The sequence below is a fragment of the Cydia fagiglandana genome, chromosome 1 (genome assembly GCF_963556715.1).
Source record: "Cydia fagiglandana chromosome 1, ilCydFagi1.1, whole genome shotgun sequence".
Taxonomy (NCBI): Eukaryota; Metazoa; Arthropoda; class Insecta; order Lepidoptera; family Tortricidae; genus Cydia; species Cydia fagiglandana.
The window spans coordinates 7,179,984-7,195,818 of NC_085932.1; positions in this window are offsets into that span (position 1 = coordinate 7,179,984).

Consider the following 15,835-nt stretch of genomic DNA (forward strand, 5'->3'; position numbering starts at 1 on the left):
AGTGAATCCAAACGGTACCGTAAAGGTAGGTTCCGATGGCAATTACAACTGCATTTGCACTACTGTTGCGACATTACTGCTGCAGAGTTGATACCGCCGCATGAGTAGGATTGGACGTCATAATCGCTGCAGTAAAGCGAATTCGAATACCACCTTAACGTTGCTGCAATAGTCACCATCTGAAAATAACCTTTAAAACAATGTACCTAATACTTACCTAAGTTACCAATAGTCAATTCCATTAGGTACTATAAAGCTGATCAAGCTCTTGTCCTTGCGATTGATGTAAGATCATTAGTCTATACAAAATTAATGAATTAAGTCAAATAAACTTCTTTTGGACACTCCCAAGACTTAATTATCGCAGAAATTGAAAAAAAACTTCCCTTATTTTCCCGTCGACCCAATTTCCGATTCTTGCTAACGCGGTATGATTAGTGATGTGCCATTGCTAATATTTCTATTCCGGAGAAAATTACGCTAGCAATAATGTCATACATTTTTTTACGGAATTTACCACTTTGAGATTTTCCTAATGGTAGGCAACTTGAATTGAATTAGAATATGAAAGAAATATCTCGTGTTTTTCGCCTTTTTTAATATACAACTTTTGAATGTTTTTTTGTGCTAATAAACGCTTTGAATACATTTTTCCATACATTATACCGAATCCAATGAGGTATCAGGGCATCACATTTTATAAAAGTAGTATCAGTGTTTTCACCGTTTCAGTTTGTCGAATAGATTAGATTATATCTCAGCTATTTCAAGCAAAAACAGTAAAAGTCCCACATCCCAATAATCTTAGCAATTGCACATCACTACGTAAGATTTGGTGTGTGTACCTCAAGTTGAGAGTGCCTTTTTCTCTTAGCCCTCCTTTTTGCTGATAGGGGGGTATTTGGCAGAAGAAATGGAACGCTAATGCATCTATTGTTCGTTTGGGAACAGTTTCGGGTGCCGTCGTATTGGTACGAACAGGGTTCATTGGGACAAAAATTCGGTCACGAGTTTTTTTTTTCAATCATGAAAGGAATATTTCTGTTCTGCGTTATGTAAGTGATAATAGGCAACGAAAAATCATGTGACTTATGACTGCTTCACCAGGAATCCCTATTTTAATCCTTATTCCCTGGACTGCCTCCTAGGAGAACCACAAAAAAATGAAAAGTTTAGTCTCAATGAAACTGTCGGTTTATCCGTTTTTCAATTATTCCAAAATATTCTCCTCTAATTACAAAATACATATGTACAAATGCTGCGAACTTGTACTTTTACTTGTTATAGCCCCTGTTTAATGCAGCCATTACATTACAATAGGTCTTACAAAGGATGGGCAACTACGGAACCCTACACTGAGCAATTGAGCATTCATTGTAGTAGGGCCATGCGGCCAGACATGGTATTGGCCGTTTTTTTTTATAAAATTGAACGTTTGTGTCCAAAATAGCTGAATCGTTTTGGATGAAAGTTCTCGGTAATTGGCGTTTAAACCAGGTTTGAATGTTTCGTCTTGCTCTTGAGTTATAAAAATATTTATCATGTTGGATAGAACGGAGAACCCCACAGAATTCAAGGGACTCGGCATTAGGACGAAAACAAACTACTTCACGTACGGGTGTCCGACTCGCACTAGGCTGTTTTGATAGCTAAGCAATTGCATATTCATGAAAGAAAACAAGCTATGAATATTCGCTATTTTCACAAAAGTATTTGCAGAGAAAAGATTTATAAGCACATAAACCTCATAGGCCCCTGCGAAACCTAACACTGGCAGTCCATATTTAGGGATTTATCCTACGGCTTCAAAGCCCGGAATCCATTTTATTTCGCACTATCTGCGGCATCTTCTATATTAAGTCGGCACGTACCTACTGGTATGAGTATTTGTACTCATATTGGAGCAATAGCGTAGGCTAGATTGGGGCGTATCTTCGTAGATTTAAAGATTTTAAAGTATCTTTCTATACCCGGCAGGCAGCATCGCTACCAAAAACGCTCAGAACCACCCCGCGGCAAGAACCCCATTCGGGTGAATAGGGGGTCCTAATTGTAAAGTTACCAAAAAATATCGCAATTCTGACAACTTTTCATGTTATTTATATACCGTGAACTTTTGTTGTATTATTATGAAATGAGTGCTCTTGTTTAGGGAAATGGATACTTAGAGTTTGTGTTTTATTTGCAGCGTTATTTGCCTAATGAATTATTGGAATTGTATTGAGACTTAAAAAGATTAAATAATTCCATTTCGAGTGAATTGTTACCAAAGACTAAAAAGCGCATTAAAACTTACTCTCCAAGAGGTCAGTCAGACAGAACTCATAAAATAAACTACTATGAAACGAAACAGCGAAAGAGCATAATAAAGACTACCTACGTAATTGTATGGGCCACAAATCATGTAGGTTATCGATTAAGCCCATTATTCATCAAATTCTACGAGCCTTAGTTAATTTATGTTTTATCCCTTTCTTATAAGTACGTTAGTCTAAATGACGGATTTAGACTAACGATTAATAGGTTAAATTAAAGCTTGCACAGATGTAATGCATAATTATCTGCCATTGTTTTTTTCACGGAAACGTACAGCTTGGCAAAAAAGAGTAGAAATTAAAAAGTGGCAACACTGTAGCATCGCCGTCGTCCCGTTTTCTTATACAGGGTGATTCATGAGACGTGAGCAGGACTAATCCTGCACACTCAGTAACTGATAATTGATCGATCACCGTCGTATTTAGGTGAAACAACCACACTTTTTCCTATTTTTCAACTTTTTGGTGAGGGCAAATTTAATTCCCTACAATCATGGTCACCCTACAAGACCTAATTAATAAACATAAAACCTCTTTTACGAAGAAAATAAAATGTCAGACCTGAGTGAGATACGAGTTTTCAAAAGTAACCAGACCGTGATGACAGTGATGACATTCAATTTGACACAGAATATCGGTAGTTTAGTTTTCTAATGTTAGGGTGACCATCCATGTCGTAAATAAATTAATAACTTTTTTTTTCAACACGACTAGAAAATTAACGTTAACCTCACTAATACTGATAGGAAACAGTTGCTTATAATTTACGAAATGCGCAGTGTTAGTCCTGCTCACGTCTCCTGAATCACCCTGTATACATTGGTTTGAAAGGGACGACAATACAGTGTTGCCACTTTTTAATTTCTACTCTTTTTTGCCAAGCTGTACGAACGTGTCTTGCTATTTCAATCAGTCTTGGTACAAAAAGTATTGAGGTTGACTAAAGTAGCATAACAAATACGAACGTTCCTGAGAAAATACGATGGAAGGCAAATTATGCACTACATCTGTAATAGCGCGTTTATGAATAACGATATATGTTGCGGTTCTTTATTATTGCAGAAATGTCGTCTTACCTCTGATGTCAGTGTCATGACAACCGTAAACTTAGAATCCGACAACTTTAACAAAGTAAATACAGAAAGTTGTGAAGTTAGAGTTAATCAAACAGCAAAAGGTTCAGTAGACAACATAATCTGACCGCCAAAAGTTGGACCGAAAGTAAAAGTTATAATGTTATCTATCTTATCAAACTGATCTTTCAAGGCCACCATACTTTCCGAAATATGTAGGTATGTATTAAAAGAATCAAGCAATCACCTTACAACGTTATTGGTAATAAGGCTTACTAAAAGTGACATTCCATTTCCAACTGCAGCTGCAATACTGTTCATTTTCTATGGCAATTGACAATGACAGCGACGCGTTTCCATAGTAAAATGAACAGTATTGCAGCTGCAGTTGGAAATGGAATGTCACTCTAATGCTCTTTAAGGAAAAGGATTCCTTTGTGAAAAACCACAGCTCGCTAGAAAAAACTTTATGTAATAAATGGATCTCATCAATTTAATTACAAAAAAAAATATTCAAAAATAAATAATAATCATAATTCAGCCTATATTAGTCCCACGAGAGAGTTTAGGCTATAGTCCCCACGCTATTGCAATGCGGGTTAGAGACTTCACATACACCTTTGAATTTCTTCGCGGACGTATGCATGCAGTTCCTCGCGATCTTTTCTATCACCGTAAAGTTATGAAAGACACTACATAAGTACATGTATAGTTTATATAGAAACATTCTGTGAGTAAAAATACATATTCCGTCTTTTTATAAGGCATTGAACCCTAAAAGTTACACAAATATAACAAGCATCCAAAGCACCCAAAGGTGCTTCTGACTTTGAAGAGAGAAAGTTTGACAAACTTCTTATAACGCAAATATTGTTCTTGTGTTACAGCCTCGAGCCTCGCGTTTCATCGTGCCGAAACTGAGCCTGGGCTATAACCGCAAAAATCGAAGTTCGCAAATTGCGGGGATCTTTCTCTTTTACTTCAATGTCGGCGTAATTAGAGTGTCAGAGAAAAATCCCCGCAATTTGCGAATTTCGGTTTTCGCGGTAGCCCTTCTGGTCCCAGTGTTTTAGCAGAGTATAATCTAAGATGATATAATAAAGTGGTAGTAACTTAAGATAGCTTGATATAGCTCATTGCTTGTTTACCTAGAGCATTTATATTTTTAATTCGCAATGTAGACATCCCTGTGGGCCTATTGGTTGCCAGAGATTGTGGAGACGGTAGACCTCGTTGGAAATGGCAAAACAAACTTAGCACTATTTTGTTGTCACATGGTTAAGTAATAAATATACATTTACAAAAACGCAGTTGTGTAAGTTGAGTTGGTACACATAATTACAAGGGCTTTAACAAAGGGCTAATCAAAGAGTTTTAGTATTCTTAATAAATAAAAATAACTTTAATCTCACTAACACCAATACGAAAATGTAGCTTGTTAATATATTGAATCGGTAGGGTTAATCCTATTCAAGTCTCCTGATTCAAAGTGTTTAATCTACCGTCTATCATAATCATCATAATATGACAGTTCAGCCATGTTACATCGCAATCTATCAGGCAGCCATATATCATTGATTACAATACGAGTGCCTAATCACCTTCTGTCTCAAGTCGAATTGGTCCGCAGCATTCACGTAACTAGTTACGTACCTAATCCATCCAAAGATATTCAAACCCAGTGGAGCTCCGCTATTCAGGTCGGCTTACTAATAACCTTCATGGACAAATATCCCTTCACACGTAGTATCAGCAAACAATCTTACTATCAAATCGATTTAGTCCCCAATTAAGCTAGGCTTTAGAATGTACAACGTTCCAAACGTCCGTTAGGGACTATATTCACATGCAGCAAAGACTAAAACGATCTTCTTTAATATGAACGGCTCTCCTTTAATATAACAGGTAGGAACCTGTGAAGGTCCTGAGCTTGAATTTCGAATCACGGTGAGAGGATTTACTTCCACTTTGATTGACCATGTTTACTTATCAGGGCCCGTCCTGAAGATGGATCTGGAAGGTGAGAACTAAAATTCTGTACTAGTTTTTAACTGAGTATTATTAGTTGTAGGTACATTTACATTTACAATTAATACTATTTATATTAAATATATTGAAAACGGGTCACTCACGTATTTCACACACACACACACACACATAACAACATAACACATGTGTGGGTAACATGTCAAGCGTTTTTCGACTTAAAATACGTGAGTGACCCGTTTTCAATATATTTAATATGTCTGTGTCTCACGGAAGTTTTGTTAATACTATTCATAATTTATTTAGAAACCGACTTAGCATCCACTTTGACAACGATCGAACTCCGAATAGATCTTTCCTAATAAAAATCGAATTCCGAAATTTTTCAAAGCCGGAGGACGATGTGTAAATAATTCATTCTTCTCGGACAAAGGAGTCGGCAGAAGCTAGTTTAAGAGAAAAGCTGACAAAATTGAAATTAATTGGAAAAGCTTAATCAGAAACTCCCCTTTGAAATTGACTATTAGCGAAATTGCATACGAGTATTATAAATTAAAGCTGTTACTCATTACTTGATTTAAATAATAATATAGGTAAAATCGACAGCCGATGTTGAATAAATAGGTATCTGCCGATAATTCAATTCAAGCGAAATTGAATTATCGGATTAACTCTGTATTTTTATATCATATATTAAATTTAAATACGAAACAATATTAACAGTTCTAAAGAGTGCTATTTGTTCCTAAAAATTTATTTGTTCAGGTGAAGCCATAACGCGTTAGTAATTACTAATTATATTTTGGGGCAATTGTGACTCTGACTTTTAAGGCACTTTTATTTAACTTCACTGCGTAAACTTTTATATGTAGGTACTTCAAATCTTGTGAACTAAGGACTGGCCTAACTATAAACCACTATTACTTAAGAAATCAACATAACAAAACATTTTCATTAACCAGACAATCTCAAGAATTTTCTTTTCAACAAACAGAGCCGTCTTCTGCTAAGGAAACTTAAATTTTTGAAATTAGTAGAAAATCGGTAACAAGAAACAAATTTGGTTTCATTTAGTATATGGTAGAAATATTAACTGCTATAGCAGTAGGTAGCTATAGGGTTGGTATATCCTAAGTCTCGGTAGGTCAGTTGGTAGAGCGGCAGGCTGGTATCGTAGAGACGCGAGTTTGATTCTCGACCGAAGCAGTGAATATTTACTTAATAAATATTTTCTTGTAAAGTATCTTCTAGCCTAGTGGTGGTTCCAATCCAGGTATAGGCATTTGTTTGTGTGCTAATTACAGATATCTACATATTTGTTCCTGAGTTAAAGATGTTTTATATCTATTTAAGTATCTATTGTAAGAGTAATAACACCAAAGCACCATTTATACCATTATTTAATACGGAATCGCAAATAAGTATATGAGAGTTTAGGTCTTAGATAATATGCGACGCCGTTCACGCACAAAACCGATCTGCAAGATGGACGACTAGTGATGTGGCATTCCCGGTTATGGTAGTAATGTGAAGCACCGATAAATTACGATTCCGCCTTACCTGCTGCTATCTACTCAAAACACAATGCTTATTGAGCTTACAGTGGGACTTGGACGATTTGAGTAAAACTGTTCACTAACATTTATTTATTTTATTTATAAAAAGTCTCGCAAAAGCTAGGGAAAATATATTAATCCACTTGAGTACTGAGGTATTTGCTTAAGTGTTATCAAACTTGTAGAAACTTTACAAAAGGTTATCCTCGAGCGTAACCCCGTAATTCGACGACATTCAAAATACTCCACAGTATACCCTTTGACCCTCTTTTTGTATATTTTTCCTGAGCGCCGAGAAGGCTTTAACTCATGACTCTCCGTGTTTTGTGTCAGCTTAAGGGTTAACAATATAAACGGACAAAATGCTCCGATTAAGTGAGTACTCGTAAAGAGTGACATTCCATTTCCAACTGCAGCTGCAATACTGTTCATTTTACTATGGAAACGCGTCGCTGTCATTGTCAATTTCCATAGAAAATGAACAGTATTGCAGCTGCAGTTGGAAATGGAATGTCACTTTAATCCAGCTCGAAGTGTGTATCGCCGCGGCGACGCGTGCTCTCCCGCGCAATCCCTGTGACATTGACAAAGTTGACAAACTGACTTATGTATGTAGTGACAGCTACAGACACGTGCATTACAACTATATTGACTCAAGAGTAAAGCGGGACGGCCGCTTCTCCATTCAAACGTAGCCGCCATTTTCCTCTCTGGATTTTGACTTTATGGAAAATATTTTTACATAATTTAACATACCTACACCAAATCATGTAAAACAATAGCATAGCTAGCCCCTCATTATCATCATCATCTCAGCCATAAGACGTCCACTGCTGAACATAGGATCTCCATACGTGCCGGTTGGAAGCGACCCGCATCCAGCGTCTTCCGGCGACTTTAACAAGGTTGTCTGTCCATCTTGTGGGTGGACGTCCTACGCTGCGCTTGCTAGTCCGTGGTCTCCACTCGAGCACTTTTCGACCCCATCGGCCTTCTTCTCTGCGTGCAATGTGGCCTGCCCATTGCCACTTCAGCCTGCTAATCCGGTGGGCTATGTCGGTGACTTTAGTTCGTCTACGGATTTCCTCATTTCTGATTCGATCACGTAGAGAGCCAGCTAGCCAGCCAGCGTAGCTAGCCCCTACGTTTGACTTTTTTCGATTTATTTTTGATTGTAAAAATTAGGAGCGAGCGAAACAGATATCATACAAATTTTTAAATGCTCCTACCTCTTGTACTTAATGATTGGAAAAAAATCAAACGTCCCCTACGTACCTGCCTATATGTGGGGTTGATATACTTACAACAAATTGTGTCAAAATATGTTCAATAATGTTAATAAATATCTAGAGAGGAAAATTTACGTTTGTATAAAAAGGCGGTTTCGCACGGGACCTCAGAGTTCTTAAACGTAATGAACCACATTGGTATCAAATCGCGTTGTGCGCAACCAATACGAGCCAGTGGTGCAGTAAGTACCTAATGCAACGAAGAATAGAAAAACTTTTATACCTACCTATGTCAAAAAAAAAAGTTTTTAACCATTTTTAGGGTTCCGTACCCAAAGGGTAAAACGGGACCCTATTACTAAGACTTCGCTGTCCGTCCGTCCGTCCGTCCGTCTGTCTGTCACCAGGCTGTATCTCACGAACCGTGATAGCTAGACAGTTGAAATTTTCACAGATAATGTATTTCTGTTGCCGCTATAACAACAAATACTAAAAACAGAATAAAATAAAGATTTAAGTGGGGCTCCCATACAGCAAACGTGATTTTTGACCAAAGTTAAGCAACGTCGGGCGTGGTCAGTACTTGGATGGGTGACCGTTTTCTTTTTGCATTTTTTTCCGTTTTTTTTTTTGCTTTATGGTACGGAACCCTTCGTGCGCGAGTCCGACTCGCACTTGCCCGGTTTTTTTATTAGGTTCAACTTCTTACAGATTTTCAATACCTAATGTACCATTATAGTATATACTTCCTAAACGACTATCGGAGTTCCAAGTCATATTAGAAATTCACCTATTTCTAAGCATTGCATTATTTCTAAATAAGCGTTGTGGAATCGTTTCCAAACATTTCTACAAAACACAACAAAACTAATTCAGATATTGGTTATTAGGTACTTATTTCTTCTTTCGTTTGCGACGTTTGTAAACATGTTTTAATAGCTACTTACTGGTTGCCTAGCCACGTAATTGGTCGTCACAAGCCAGGGGTCGGGACCTCGCCTCCTGATAACACGATTGGCGCTTAAGATATTTTATACGCGACTTCAATATAAATTTCACGCAGTTGGACTTAAACGCCATCTCGCTTGGTGTAGATATGATAAAAACAATTTCTCGGTATTTTTTACTGCTTGCTTTGCATGTTTTCAACGCCTATTAAGGAAAAAACAATTTTAGTAATTCATCGATATAATGTTTAGGTCTTGTTGCTTGTTGCTTGCTTAGGTTGCTTAATATTTTTTTAGTAGGTATACAAAGGATATCAAAATTCATATACCCATTTTATTGTAATAAGTAAAAATAAATAAGGAGGTATAGAAAACCATAAATGTTTAATTTTGCTTTTTTTCAGTATACAGATACATAATTCCGAATTTACAGAAAATAAATGCAAAATTATGAAACAATTTAATTTATTTATACGAAACAACCCTACTCCCAAGGATTTAAAGGGGCCAAAGTTTAATAAAAACAACTTTCTGGATGTAAGCATTTCATTGTTAATTAATAAATAATTAAATGCCCTGCGTATTTTAGCGCAACAAATTACAAATTCAAACGATAATAGGATATACAGGTATAATTCCGCCAATTGTAAATTTTTCTTTGTTCGTGCAATAAAAATTAAATAAATAAATAAAAACAATACATCGCATATATTTTGTATTAATTATACTTAGGCGTCAACTCAAGTCCTACAGAGCAACAGTTGAAGTTGCATTCGTCACTGTATATATTTATTTTGAAAGTAACGTTTCCATAGAAAAAGCTGTTCCCGAAGTAACTGTTGACATACCCTGCCATATCTATTTCGTTCTGATAGCGCCCCTGAAAAATAAAGTTTTAGGAACATAACAGCAGTTATTTTATTGAAACAAATCACCATTACATCAGATATTAGGATTTATATTTCCTTAACAGTATACCTAATTAAGTCATTGACAGTCCGCCTCTATTTCAAATTCTCCTTGGTCATGGTCATAGTCAAGGTTAGTTGTAAATTCAAATCGAAAAATAAATAATGTATTTAACAGAACGACAGTTAGGTAGAAACTATAATTGCAGAATAATTTCAATAAAAAAATTACCTTCATGACCTCGCATTTTTTTGTAAGATTATACAAAGACTCGTATATAGACCTTATAAACATATGCTCGCATGGATTTGATATTTGAAGTCTGGTGTCCTTGCCGTTTGCTATCATTACAATTTTTCCCTGGAAAGATTTGTTTTTACAACCATTGTTATAAAAAAATGTTGACCCATGTTGTATTGGATCGTCTTGACTGGGGTCTGTTAGGGCTTCAAAATAATTCTGACAGGTATACGAGTAGGTATACATTTATACATGGTGTGTCTGACTATGGGGCTTTAAATCCAGGGCTTGATTTTACTCGCTAAACTGAGCTACTTTTACTATGGGACCAACCCTCAAATCGGGGAAAAAAATTTGGCTTTTCCATAGAAAACGTCGACATCTGATCACCAAAATGTACGAAAAAGTAAAAAAAAATTTCGGGATTTCGGGGTTGGTGCCATAGTAAAAGTAGCTCAGTTTAGCGAGTAGAATTGAGCCCTGGATTTAAAGCCCCATGGTCAGACACACTGTATATTATGTTAGTACCTATGTTTAAACTGATTTTGTATTGTTTTGTTTATTTTATTAATAAGTTCTTTATTTAACATAATTTATTACAAGTTAATTACTTAACCTAGTGTACATTTGCCCCAAGACAGTAATACCAATAAATTAATACGGTTTAGAGAGCTATAGGCGCTCATTATAAGCTTTTAAAAAACTAATTGTTTGTTTTTTTTTTGTTAATTAATCTGTAGTAACCTTGGTGGGTGAGCAGGTTTTCGTAACCGTCAGGTTCACAGCAATACGTGCAGGCCCGGATATACGATAATCCAATATAGTGCAATCTTTGGATTTCGGTGAATGGCATACCGAAAACGAAATAATCCGTAACATAAAAGGACCCTTAAAACAAAACACAGAAAAAAGTAAATAAAACTAAAACTTTCAAAAATCAAACCAAATAATATTAGAGTAAGATTAAGAGAAACATATACCTATAATTAGGGTTCCATACCCAAAGGGTAAAACGGGACCCTATTACTAAGACTGCTGTCCGTCCGTCCGTCGGTCCGTCTGTCACCAGGCTGTATCTCACGAACCGTGATAGCTAGACAGTTGAAATTTTCACAAATTATGTATTTCTATTGCCGCTATAACAACAAATACTAAAAACAGTATAAAATAAAGAGTTGAGTGGGGCTCCCATAAAACAAACGTGATTTTTGACCGAAGTTAAGCAACGTCGGGCGGGGTCAGTACTTGGATGGGTGACCGTTTTTTTTTTGTATTATGGTACGGAACCCTTCGTGTGCGAGTCCGACTTGCACTTGCCCGGTTTTTTAGCAAGCCTTCTGACCAAATTTCACGCGAGTCAATTGAAAAATGCGACCTGTAGACGGGAACATCCAGACATAGGTGCAAAAGACATGAGAAACACAAATATTCATTTTACACCGTGAGGTTTTGCTAGGTAATGATGTAAACGTTTTGAAAATTCTAAAGCATTTATAGCAGCTTTATTTAGACTTAAAGCTGGAAACAAATTATCGGACGCGGCTGACGGACGCGGCTCACAGCCGCGACTTATAGGTATCTAGATAATGAATATACATTGAACTGTGCAAACTATCGGAGGTAAGCCGTGGACGTAACCTTATGCTGACCTTGAGCCTTCGGACATCCGACAGAAATCTGGCGCGCTGGATGTTCCTGTCAGCCGAAAACGTCCGCGGACGGTATGCAGTAGTATGCACGGGGTGCGGTACGCGTCACTGCGCCAGAAGGACGCGGACTACGCGAGACCTTGGACGTGCGTACGGTAAAAATGGAGGAAAGAATTAGTTCGCAACAAGGAATTACTGTATAATCTCAAATTAAAGGATTACAAAAATGCATGTTTCTTCGTCTACAGTTCTTTGTGGACTAAGCGTTGTTGCGCGTCCGCAAGCCACGTCCCCAACACTGTGCACACTTTTATGTCGCGCCCGTCAGCCGCGTCCGTCAGCCACGTCCGATAATTTGTTTCCAGCTTAATAAATCAAATCTAATTTAAAAGTATTATATACGTAAGTATTGGGTTAAAATATAACATTTATAAACACATACACACACATTTTTAACATTCATATGATATGTAATATGTAATATATGTTTAGTATTTATGTATGTAGCATGTATTTTATTTTATAACATTATTTATGTATTTTATTTACTTTTGCACGTTTTGGTTAGTTTACTTTTAAAATGATACTGTGCATTCCGTAAGTTTGTCTATCTAATTTGAATTCTTCCCTCTCTACTCGAAAGTTAGCTGGAAGAGATCCCTTACAGGGATAAGTTCGCCTTTGTACCTTTATTTCTGTAAACATTATGTAAACCTGTGTTGTGTACAATAAAGTGATTACTATTACTACTACTATATTTGCATTAAGCTTAAGTACACGAGATGGAGTAAGATTTGTAAATGGCCATCATGGACATCAGGTTTCTGCCGAATAGTGAACCTCATAAAAGATAATTGTATTAGTGGGTAAAACTTACGTACGACTCTTTACTTGCCAAACATAGCAACATTAGTGCTGAAAGTGCTACCACAACTATTTCGATTTTCAACATGTTAAATGTACGGTCGTATTTCTGACTACCGAAAGAGACACTCTCATTGAAACTGAAACAATTTATATTTAATACTTAAATTAAACATTTTACCTTATCTGATGGTAAGCTTCGTTGAACACAGATTATAGAATTGTGATTGCCGCCACTTTTCAAGAGCATTTTTATGGCTAAACTAAAAATCGTAATTCAAGACCAAAAAAAGTAAGAGAATCTTGCCACTGCAATAATATGTTTGTAAAATAGTAAATACCTTTTTGTAAATAAATACGCTAAGATAATTTATTTATTGGTAATTTTACTCCTACGATTTAAAAAAGTACTTTTATTTACTTATTTTCACATAAATACAAGACGCGCTAGTAAAAAGTGGCAACATTGTCTTACTTTTCAGTATAACCAATAACTATCTACTTCGCTCAGTGTATCGAGGTAGAGCACACCAATGATAGCAGTTTGAATTGCCATTAGGTTTATGCAATAGTTATCCTTGATTGTATTTTTCTCTTGTCATCTACCTACCGCTCTTCGAAGACTAGAACATTCGAAAATTGCAAGCTAAATAAAAGCTTGTAAAAATCAGTACTAATCGGCCATATTTATGAAAAAATATTTAGGTACAATAAAAGAAAATAACGTACAATTTATGATTGAACGCGGTATTTAGGCATTCTAGTTAATTTTGTATACGAATTTTTGTAGAGTGAATTCGCATACCTACATTTATTAGTAGCTCTGCGATTGTGCTTTAGGTTTCGCGAGCCCACATACGTAGCTCCGCCATGTTGAAACTTTCATATACTTTAAAATCATCAAATTTGCTCAAACAACTTCACCAGAATGTGCACTTGAAGCCATTTGAATAATAATTGACATCCTACCTGATCTATTAAATGGACTAGGTATACATTTTATCGGCCCCTGGCTTTTAACAGTACCTATACCTAGTAGCAAAAAGAATAGAGTGTAAATATATTCTCTTCGCTACAGTTAGCTAGTAGGTAGGTAAAACTGTAAGAAATAAAAACAAAACACACAAAAACCCATATATTTGCAATATGCATTCCTATTTAACTTATGTTTTAGGCATCATCTCCACTCCTATAGAGCAACAAGTGAAATTGCATTCGTCACTGTAGAAAAATGACTTGAAAGTAACATTTCCATAGAAGAAACTGCCGCCAAAGTAACTGGTGAAATACCCTACCATATCAATGTCATTCTGATAGAGGCCCTGAAAAATAAAATTGAAAGTTCATTATTACATAGGTAGATAATAAGAGAAATGACAGCAGTTTTTATTCAAGTAATGACATATTAGTTCAGATTGAATAAGTAAACTAGCGAAAAACTTTTACTCAAACCCGTTAATATGTCGGTCACCCTGAGCAACTTTAACTATGGCAACGACCCCGAAATCGCGAAAAAAATTTGGCGATTTTTTTTTTCGCGATTTCGGGGTTGATGCCATAGTAAAAGTTGCTCAGTGTGACTCACTCATTAAGGGGCTTGAGTAAATGTTTTCCGTTAATTTACATACTGTATGTAATAAGTACCAACGAACTTTTTGTGCCTAGTAGCTGCTATTGAAAGAACCTATTTAAAAAAGTTGCTAAATTAAAAAAAGTTACCTTCTCAATTTGACATTTTTTTGTAAGATTGAACAACGACTCGAATATAGGTTTGACAAATATATGCTTGCAAGGGTTTCCTATTTGTAGTCTAGTTTCTTTTCCGTTTACAAACATTATAATTTTTCCCTGAAAAAGTATGTAGGTACTGTTTTATTACATACATATTAATACAATAATAATAAAAAAAATGTAACAAATCATTGACATACGGCCATAGACTAGGAATCCTCTAGACCGAGTTTAGAGCAATTATTTCATGCAACCAATGCTGCCAAAAATGCGGGGGTGCGCTTGACGAGGTGAGCGAAGTCCCGTGCCGTGATTGATCCGTTAAAAGACACGGACGTCACACAAAGACACTTTCGACTCGAACATGGAGTAAAATTACCGTATGCGAGGCAGAGGGGGTAGCGCGACTATGCTAAGTCTGGAGGATGTTTTTTCTGTGCATAAGGCATAGATAAATAAGTAAGCATGATAAATTATTGATAGTGTCAAATGTTGCTAACGTATGCTGTCGCTACTTAATACGATATTATTTTTCTATTAAATTTATTGATAAAATGTTTACATGATACTAAATACAGTAAAAACAATTCGTCACGAAATTTATCTCTTAAAAATATTAGTAGGGGTTTCACAAATTATTTAATCCGTAGTTGGAGGTTTTCGAAAAAAAATTGTATCATTTACTTTTTTCCAAAAACTAGCTACTTTTGGATACTTTCAATTCAAAATCACGAAGACTATTAATAATTAAAAAATAGAACAAAAAAGTGCCTCCAGTTTTTCATACATAGCTGTCAGTTTTGTGACGATCCATAAAAATGTACGTGGAAATGCGTCACATGTTTTTTTTTTCATCGATCAAAAAAAGTAAATAGTAATGTTTTTCTGATGATGCAGAGCTTACCTTGTTGGGTGCGCAGGTTTTCGTAACAGTAAAGTTCATAGCAATGCGTCCCGTCCTGGACATACGATAATTTATTGTAACGCAATCTTTGGGTTTCGGTGAATGGCATATCGAAAACGAAGTAATCCGTAAGGAAAAAGGACCCTTAAAACAAAAGATAACAAGAGTGAATAGAACTTCGATAATCAAAGCAAATAAAACAATCATCCAAGTATTCATCCCAAAATACCCGTAAATGCCCATTTCATCCTTATCGACTGTCCAATAGCATAATAGTATTTGTGTTGTTTGACTGTGGGTACGTTGATGATTGTATACCTACATATAATTTTTAAGGTAAGGTACCGTAAAACGGGGTGAGTAGGTTTCTCGGGGAGAGAGTGGGTTATGAATGGGGAGAGAAGGTTTTAGAGGGGGGTGAGAAGAGATTTT